Source organism: Brachyhypopomus gauderio, unplaced genomic scaffold (assembly GCF_052324685.1).
Source record: "Brachyhypopomus gauderio isolate BG-103 unplaced genomic scaffold, BGAUD_0.2 sc217, whole genome shotgun sequence".
In the NCBI taxonomy this organism is placed as follows: Eukaryota; Metazoa; Chordata; class Actinopteri; order Gymnotiformes; family Hypopomidae; genus Brachyhypopomus; species Brachyhypopomus gauderio.
In genome coordinates, this window is record NW_027507038.1 from 12,842 (window position 1) to 22,915 (window position 10,074).

General features: G+C 45.5%; 1 long non-coding RNA gene across 1 annotated transcript; it reads right to left on the reverse strand.

The window, feature by feature from the left end:
- Positions 1-1,576: 1,576 nt before the first annotated feature.
- Positions 1,577-9,831, reverse strand: LOC143503127 (uncharacterized). The gene is made up of 2 exons (XR_013127181.1): positions 5,902-9,831; positions 1,577-3,846 (listed from the first exon to the last, which is right to left on the reverse strand). It is a non-coding gene; the product is annotated as an uncharacterized LOC143503127 (long non-coding RNA).
- Positions 9,832-10,074: the final 243 nt, after the last annotated feature.

Here is a 10,074-nt window from a genome sequence, read left to right on the forward strand (position 1 = left end):
TTTTGTCTTTTTTTCCCAAATTCGGGTTACATCTTTCCTTTGGCACTTTGAGATAAAACAACACCACATCAATTTATTAATTTTACAGAATTTGTTTATTCTTGTTCTCACGTTCTTTCTCTTCACAAGCCCATGGGCGAGCCCTCGGTAACCCATGCCAGCTGCACATTTAAAACTGCAAATTTGAAATGTTATCTGTGCTTAAGCTGTGCTTCTGTGGCAGGGCTACTCAAGTGCGGTCTGCCCAGAACACGGCGGCCAAGCAAACAGCTGTCCACTCGAATGCACGAGGACATAAAACAAACTTTGGTTTCTGCTTCTGGAGAAGCTGGTTTCCTCTAATGCTTGCTTGTCACTGTTGATGTTTTTTTTTATTTTTTTTTACATATTTCTCAAAGAATAGGGCATTACAGAAGGGTGCGGTAGCACAATCCATTAGAGTCTGTCAGAGCCATAGTCATGCAGAGAGCAACAATAGCACAGATCAGGTTACTGGGTAACTGTCCTGGTGGAGGAAATCCCCTCGTAATTGTTCAAGTCAGAGAACGAAATAATGCAAAAAAATAAAATACTTGTAAAACTGTTAAACCGTGTTTGAGTGAGGTTTTTATAACATTTGGAATTGCACTTTTTACACCTGTTTTTTGCTAAACCTGTCACATTTGTATACGCTTTTTGGTCCATGTGTACATGTAAATGTTGACGTATGTGGCCTATCTTGCATCAGTGTTTAGGATAGAGTAATCGGAACAGAGAGTTACCTAATCACCTGATACATCTTCAAAAGAAAGTTTGCTGCAAACACTAAAGCATTATGAAATAATAAGTGTCTAATAAACTGGCTTGAACTAATGTTATTAGCTAGCTATATAAAACACACCTGAGGGTAATAATTCATATCTGGATACTATTTCTAGGTTCACCCATGAGCTAATAAAGAAACAAATGGGATGAATCCTAATTTAAACAATTCTAACTAATAAAAACAATTTCAAGATTGAAAAATTCAGAATACAATGTTTGTCTGTTTAAAACTCTCTGTTTGGTCTCTTGCAACAACCTGCTTACGTGCAGGGGGGGTTAACGTATTTCATCCAGAAAGCTCATTCAGAAGCCTGTAGTGATCAGTGGAAAATATGTCAGTATGTTGTCAGTATTTACAGCCTTAACGGCAGTTACATGCAAAATGTCACCTGGCAAACAGCTTCTGGTTTGTCCACAGGACAGTTGAGCAAACATCTCCTTTTCCCCTGACTCAGATGCTTTGCATATATTTGGCAGACGCTAGACCCCTTAAATGGTCTTTAGGTGTGTGTAACAGATGTTGACTGTGTGGTGTTCCGGAAGCCTCCATCACAGATCTGGGGTGCACGCCATTCCCACTCTGTGTTTCACATAAACTAACTCACCCAGTCACATCTACATCCTGGTCTTCAATAAAATATCTACCATATACATAGTTCCTGGGGCTTATGGGAAAAGTAAGAATAATGAGCTCTGTTTGCAGCATCAGAGTGTCAGTCTGCTGTAAGAGGTGTCGTGGAAATTTCCTAATAAATGGATGAGGACTCAGACGTGGTTAAATGATTAATTTATTACAAAAATATAAATATATATAAATAGGACAAAGACAGACACAAGACAGACACAGACATGAGAGTCTCATTCAAGCATGACAACTCTGAAGGCAGGGGGGCGCTCCCCCTGCTTATATACAATCTTAAACACAATTCAGCAGTTCTAACAGCAGGTTATCTTTAGCACAGCATGTTCCAAAACATAAGCGTCCAGCAGGCTACTTTGTCTCACATGTGTGTATCTCCTAATATGGACTTCCCTAGAGTTAGCGGAAGCAACTGATGTAACAGTTGAACACAGAGAAAGCTAAATGACCCAAGACTAGTAGCCTAGTGACTACCAGTTAACAGAGTGCTCTTACCCTCAGCACTCTCCCTGACCTGGGTCACGTAGCACACATGCATAATATGAACTAAACATGGTTACACTGAATCACACTACTTCATTATTGTAGTCCTTCTGCTTAGTCAGAATGGACATGTACTAAATCATAAAGTTCATAATGATCTCTTATAATAACTAAACATGATCTAATCAATGATAATTAGTCAATAATCAATAATTTCTCTCACACTTCCCCCCTTTGATTCTGTGTAATCAATAAAAAGGAGAGAATAAATCATTAATTTCATCATAGAATATCAACTTAAGTCAGGCTCTAGAGTCAGTTAAGCTGCTCAGGGCCATCGGGCACAACCCAGCCAGTCGCCAGGTCGTCCCAGACGTCTTCCTTAAACAGACGTCCCAAGGAGTTTGCTATCTCAGGCTCCTTTAAGTCGTCGTGCAAGGCCATCTGAAAATGCTGACGCATAAGGCCAGTAAGCCACGACGAACAGCAAGACAAAATACAAGGCACTAAACACAACAAAAACTAAATGATTATTACAATTGGTAAAATCATAGTCAGCATCCAATGTCCCCATGGGCCTAGCCATGAAGTAATCCACCCAAACCAGGTTCTTGAACCTCGGCCTTCATGTGATCAATTAAATCAGTAATATTATCATAGTAATCTGGAATGCTGAAACAACATGAAACATTGATTTTCTTACACACATCTCCTTCTTTTATGAGGAGGAGGTCTAAAGCTAGTCTATTCTGGACCTATACTTGTCTAATTTCTTTCACTTCTTTGTTTAATAGGTCCAGGGCAGTCTCAGTACGAGAAGCCAAAGTCAGAACTTGCCATGCAAGTCCGTTGATCTTATCTATCGTCGCTGTAGTTCCCCCTCCGAGGAACAGTGACCATCCCACAGCAACCGCTGGGGTAGTCCAGGGGTCTGCCAGCGTGTAACCTTTAAACTTACCAGGGATCCCCTCCAGTGAGGCCTCCCGTGGGACACGATCTGGTATGGTATAAATTGACCCTGGGGGGGTAAGGAAAACTGGAGTACAACACCCTCCCCAGGCGAACTGAAAACTGACCCCTGTTGTATGATCTCTCAGGTAGAGCAGAGTAGGTTTTCTCTCTGCATGCCCACATCGTCGCCCAATCTGTTACTGGGTTCACGATGCCATGACAGGAGGTGAAACTCCATTTTGCAGAGGAGTTATTTAGTCTAATGGTGCATGTTGATTCGTCTCTGCCTGTTGCTACCAGATCAACCTGGCACTTGGTGTGCTCTATCCAAAGATGGCCTTCAAGGCCCCCTCTCAGCATAGACACCACTCTCCCTCAACAGGGGTGGTGTCAAATGTCATGTTGCGAATGCCGACTCGTGACACCTCGTCATTTGAGTCGCAGTCGTTTATTTCCTATGATCCCTACTTGCAACATCATCACCTACCCAATCAGGAACCTTACCACTGTGAATGATGGCATGAGACATGTTGTAGAATTGACCTGTTATCAATCTCGCATATGGGTCTGTTAATTAACATTGTAGCCATTTCGTAAGTGATTGGTGTTGGTGTTCACGGCATGTGGAAAGGATGGCAAACCAGGCAGGGCTGGTTTGGTTTCACTGCAGTAGCAGTGACATTGGACATTACACATGCTTTCTTTCCCTCACACCTCTCCTCCGGTGTGGGGGAGATGACAGTTGCTCCTCCTGTTGAGAAAAGCATCATGTAAAAAACAACAGCATAACATTCATTCTGGAGGCTGCTCTGGAGCTCTTTTGCAGTGGGTGTGGTGTGTCCACGTGGCTCGGCTGCTGGTCTTTACAGCTGTGTTGGTTGTTAGCAGCACGTGGATCTCTGATCAGCACCCAGTCTCCCGGCTGGAACTCGTGCAGTGGATTCTCCGACACCTCTGACAGCTTTGACCTGCTCAGACAAAATAGAGACAAACTTGTGCAGTATAACATATTAATGGCTCAACGTGTGTGTGTGTGTGTGTGTGTGTCCCATTCCGGCGGCACTACTCCCATGTTTGGAGGCCTTCCAAACACAATCTCAAAGGCTGATAAGCCTGTGCGAGCTTGGGGCAGAGTGCTGCTCTGTTCCCTGTTTCCTGAGTTAATTTCCTTTAAAATTTAGTTAATTTAGCTCCTTTAGCCCTTCGTGTACGAAGGGAGTGCCATTGTCACTCGACACCCTCCTGGGTAACCCCCATAGTGGGATTATTTCCCTTAGTAGCATCTTTGCCACCGTATCTGAATTCTGCTTTGTGGTGGGGAAGGCCTCCGTCCATTTGCTAGACATACATACACACAAGCCTGTATTTCAGCAGGTGTTAGTTCAACAAGATCAATTTGCCAGTGTTGAAAGGGTCTGGTCGGCGGCAGGTGTCCGGCGGGTGCATGTTTAGATCTGTTATCCCCTGTGGTGGGATACCAGACATCATGTATAAAAATTTTGGGTGAGTGTGGTTATTCTTAGTGCATGCTAGTGCATGCTACTATCCCCCCTTTTGCTCATTGTGACTCCTACCATGAGCAATCTCAATCAGTCCTCTCATGTAGGCTGTAGGGACACACGGCTTACCTGTCTCCGTGTGTGTGTCCAGACTCCCCCCATTGTTTTGCACCCCCCCTTTTGCCCATCTCTGTTTGTCTTACATTGTGGCTTGTGTTTTTATTGCTCTGGTTGTTAAGGGTGTGTCTTCTCTGTTACTGTGATCTGTTAGCATCATTTGTGTGTTTGGAGCCTGCAAACCTGTGTTGGGCTGTGGAGTCTGTGAAGGCATTGCCTTTTGCTACTGTGTCGCCTGTTCTGGTGTGTGCGGCACATTTGATGATTGCAGTTGTGAGATTAGTTGGTGCTTTATCTTTGACCTTGAGCTGGTAAGGAATGGTGAGCTCAGCTGCTTGGGCAGAATAATGTGGCAGGGGTGTTATTGTTTACAAAACCTTTTTTTTTCCCTTTAAAATTCGAGAAACAGCATGTTTGACCCAAAGGGCGAGTTGAGCGTACCCCACTATATCTCTGAATGCTACCAGTGCCCGCACCCCGGCTGCCCCGGGGTCTAGTTTTCCTGAAAAGTAGGCTACTGGCCTCTGTCTGTCACTGTGGGCTTGAGTCAAAACACTGGTCCTCTAACGTCAACACTCCCCACACACATACGAACACTGAACACACACATCAATTCCGAACTTTTATTTCAGAATTCAAAACTGTTCTTAAGACTCATTTGTTCAAACGGGCTTATTCTCTTTAACAAATGTTATTTTTATCTCTGTTTGTTGTGTCAGAATTTCAATACATACTACGTCATGACCCAGGAAGTGCACTTTTTTTCAGCAATATTGCAATTTTGCTTAGGAACCTTGTGGCCTTCCCTTGCTAGGTGATGTAGCAATGCCACTATGGCCCTCTTTGCATACTTCTCATGTGTTTACACAGAGTATCAGAACATCTATGTAGTGCAACAGTGCAATGCCCTCTGGAAGTTTCAGAGAGGCCAGACTGTCTCGCAGCGCTGCATTGTAAATGGTGGGTGATGTGTAAGTTTTTTGTTTTTTTTTAACTTCGAAGGAAAATGCAAACCAGTACTGGCTATCTGGATGCACTGAAAACTGCAATTGCTAGGACCACTACACTGAACCACTGGCTATCTGGGGGAATTTGGGAAAGAATATTGTGAGGACTTGGCACTTTTGGGGCTCTAACGTGTACTGCTGCATTGACAGCCAGCAAATCCTGCACAAATCGCCATTCTTCCCACCCTGGTTTCTTAACTGGAAAAATTGGAGTGCGCACGGGTGAGTTAGGGCACAGTACGATCACTCCAGCTTGCCTAAGTGATTGGAAAAACTGGCCTAATTTCCTTTGAGCGCCTCAGGCTTCAAAGGGTATTGATGTTGTTTTGGCCTATAGTCAGATTTTGGGGTGATGTGTATGGGCTCACACCCCCTGTATGAGCCCCAACATCGCTCTTACCTGGTGCCCATAATGTTGCAGGAACAGTTCTGAGTTCCTCTTCCTCTCATTTTTTTTTTTTTTTTTTTTTCCCTGAGAGGGTAAGGGAGGCAGCTAAAAAAATATCAAGGGGGTTAATCAGTTCCACTCCCCGCCTGCAGGGGAGCCAGCACGGCGCCGGCTGCATCCACGCCCTCCTGCTAGGGCTAAACATGGTGTTCCTGCCAGGAACTCTCTCCCAATCGGTAATGTCAGACATCTCTGTCATCCATTCACCGATGTCCTGCCATTGAGGCTCCTCGCACACGTTTGCTAGTGACACGTGTGGTTTAGATCGAGGAAATGAGAACAGGTCTTCCTGTTCTAATGGGGTTTGCACCATTGCCGCAGCCCACACGCAATCCCACACAATAGCAGTGACAACCAAACAATCATGTTTTCCAACCTTAAATTTATCCTCAAAACCTCTATCGGGGCCCTCACTCACATGCAGCGTGCAGTGCAGTGACCCCTACGGTCTCAACATCAAATCACCTGGCAACAAACTACACACTTCACACATGAAGTGTTCCCAACGCTCTCCTCCTGCACTCTGCAGCTCATAAGCATACAGTGGAACTCCTGCTGATAACTGAACCCCAACACAGCTAACTCCCACTCCATAAACAACCCCTCAGGCCTGCTACTCAGGCCCAATTTACACATTAAATCAAAACCCATAACATACATTTAACAGTTAAAATTAAAAATTAATGTTCAAATGTATTATTTCATCTACATCGGAGAGGCTTTTTTTTTTTTTTTCTTTGAATGGGTGGCACCACTATAAACCTAAATCTTTTATTTTAGTGCCGTTTACAGTCAGTGTTATTTTAGGCAGGCCCTGCGGCCCTACACTAATCTTCTGCAAGCATTGATAAATTAAATGATAATTTAAACCAGTTACTTTCCTTTTTGTCGTCTTCCAGTGGTCCTGTACCGTCCAGCCTCTCCGCTGCCCGTCAATCTATGAAAGTTCTGTTTCTCTGCTCAGCATTTTCTTCATTTTCAGGACAATCTCTTGCAAAGTGTCCTAGTTTTCCACAGTTGTAACATTCACCACCTCTCCTCTGGGGTAACTCTCTCGTCTCCATCCACCTCGTCTTCTTCCTCTGCCTCTGACGTGGCCCCTCCCGCGTTCTCTGGGAGTTCTCTGCACCATGGTCTCAGCTTGCTTCTGGATTTTCTTGTTCACTCTCCATGCCAGCTGTGCCTCGTGATGCTTGGCATGATCTTCTATGGTTTTCAGGGTGGCGTTGTTGTACCCAATGCACTGGGCTCTGATGAGGTCACTGATGTCTTTTCTCATGCTTACCAGGAAGCTGTTTCTCAGGTGGGCCTCCCATGGGCTGGCCTCCGCCGGCCTCCGCTCGTGTGCTGGTGCTACAAGACCGCTGTGGTCGGTGTGAACTCTGGTCAGTCTCACGAGGAAGTCGCTGACAGGTTCTCTGTCTTCTTGTTTACATGCAGCTATTTTGGACGTGTTGATAGTGGCTGGATGTGCAGCTTCCAGCCTTGTGACCAGGTGTCCTACAATCTCTCTGTAGGGCCTGTTTGGATCCTCCTGTCCAGCTGCTGGCGGTTCCCACTCAGTGTTGTGGAGATGGACGTCTCCTGGTGTCCGGTCTCAATCTTGTTTGACTGGATGACAAGACTGAACAAAATCTGTTAGTTCTTTGCCGAAGCGCTTACCTCCCATCTCTGTTGGTTTACCCAGGCCCACCGCCGCATTCATGATGTCATCTCCTGTCCAGTGACGGTGGACCATGATGACTCCTTCAGGGCCTGTGACCTCGACCATTGGGAAGGTCGTTGCGCACCCTGGGGTGGTCAGATCAAGCATCACCTGACCCTTTCTTTCTGTGGCACGGCTTCTTGTGTGTGCTGCCACGGGTGAAGCTGGCGGCGGGGGTGGTGGTGGTGGCGTTGGGGAGGTGGCGCTTCCCATCGTCCGGCTGGCGCATTCCATCGCCTGGCGGACGTCATCATACGGGACTAGTGGCCCTGGGTGCAGCGGCAGCTGTTGGGCTGGTGGGAGTGAAGGAGGCAGAGGATGTGGTTGTGATACCGGAACTGATGGCACTGGAGCTCGCAGTGCAGGTGTGGCAGACAGAGTCTGCTGTTGTGGTGGCGCCAGAGCTGGTGGCGCTGGAACTGGAGGTGGAGGTGCGGGAGGCAGGGGTAGCGGCTGTGGGTACATCTTGCAGTTGGTGCAGTTGCTGAGCCGGGATGGCTGGCGCAGATCTCGTCGGGGCAGCGTCGAGGTCTGGTCGGCTACAACAACACACTGAGAGAATTTTGTTAGTACACTTTTTAATCCCTACCTATCATGCTTGCCTTTTCTCGGCTTCTTTAAGCCAACATTTTGCTTTTTCTTCCATATCTGCTTTATGTTTATCAAAATACTTGCACGTTTTTCTCTATCTGCGACCTAAACCCACATGTCGAGTTACATCTTCTAAATAATCTCTGGTCATTTGGTAATTTACACTTATAGTTATTATTATTATGATTATGCTATGAGCCTCCGATGCTTTACTCTTACTATGTATTTTACCCAGATAGTGTTTACCCATAATTCTAGATAATCCCAGAGATGACCCTTCACACTTTTTTTTTTTTTTTTTTTTGTGTGAGGGGTCCAAAAAAAAATCCCAAATCAATTAAACACGTCAGAAAAAGTCCTCAAAATTTAGATCCGCTACTGCATACCAACGTAACAAACAGTTCCACCCGCCCCTATCGGATATCTCTGCCGCTCCGGAGCTAGCCAACACCGTATTACGTCTAATCAGTGCGCTTCTGCCCAGCTGGATCTCTGGCCAGACTGACGGGCGCTAGGCTAAGTCCTATCTCGCGTGGGCGATATCGCAGTATCCCCACCTTATAGACTTTATATTCTCAGGCGATACCTCTCTGTATCCCTGTAGGCGATACCTCTCTGTATCCCTGTAGGCGATACCTCTCTGTATCCCTGTAGGCGATATCTCACTATATCCCTATCGTATAACAGAGATCATCCGGCGGGCAGACACTGGCGGATATTTAACACTTAAAAACAAAAAAATTCCTAGAATTTTAAAAACTGAAAATTCCCACTCACTGCGGTTTGTTTGATCGGGCGGAGAACACCACCGGAGACTGGCGGTGACATCACTCCCTGGATAGGTACTTTCCCTTTGCTCGTGGGGTTCCCACTTTGCCCAGCCCAGCCAGGGATCTCATCCCCCGGGGAGCGTCCTCGAAGATCAGTCACCTACTCTCCGGGGTGTCTCTCGCCGATCCTGTTCGTGACGCCAAATTGTCGTGGAAATTTCCTAATAAATGGATGAGGACTCAGACGTGGTTAAATGATTAATTTATTACAAAAATATAAATATATATAAATAGGACAAAGACAGACACAAGACAGACACAGACATGAGAGTCTCATTCAAGCATGACAACTCTGAAGGCAGGGGGGCGCTCCCCCTGCTTATATACAATCTTAAACACAATTCAGCAGTTCTAACAGCAGGTTATCTTTAGCACAGCATGTTCCAAAACATAAGCGTCCAGCAGGCTACTTTGTCTCACATGTGTGTATCTCCTAATATGGACTTCCCTAGAGTTAGCGGAAGCAACTGATGTAACAGTTGAACACAGAGAAAGCTAAATGACCCAAGACTAGTAGCCTAGTGACTACCAGTTAACAGAGTGCTCTTACCCTCAGCACTCTCCCTGACCTGGGTCACGTAGCACACATGCATAATATGAACTAAACATGGTTACACTGAATCACACTACTTCATTATTGTAGTCCTTCTGCTTAGTCAGAATGGACATGTACTAAATCATAAAGTTCATAATGATCTCTTATAATAACTAAACATGATCTAATCAATGATAATTAGTCAATAATCAATAATTTCTCTCACAGAGGTAGTCTGGCAAAGAGAGTGGCTGTGTGGGCTGGGGAGGACAGAGAGTGATACTGGGGGAAGGAGTGCAAAAAACTATTTGTGCTTTCATGCCTGCTTGTTTGTTTTCAGCACTGAAATTGTTGTGGTGTTCCATCTGACATTTTTGGCTGTAGCGTTGTGTAGTTTGTTGGAAGAGAGAGGGGGACTGAGCATGTAACTCATCCAGTGCAGACACCCTGCTTGCTTACACACA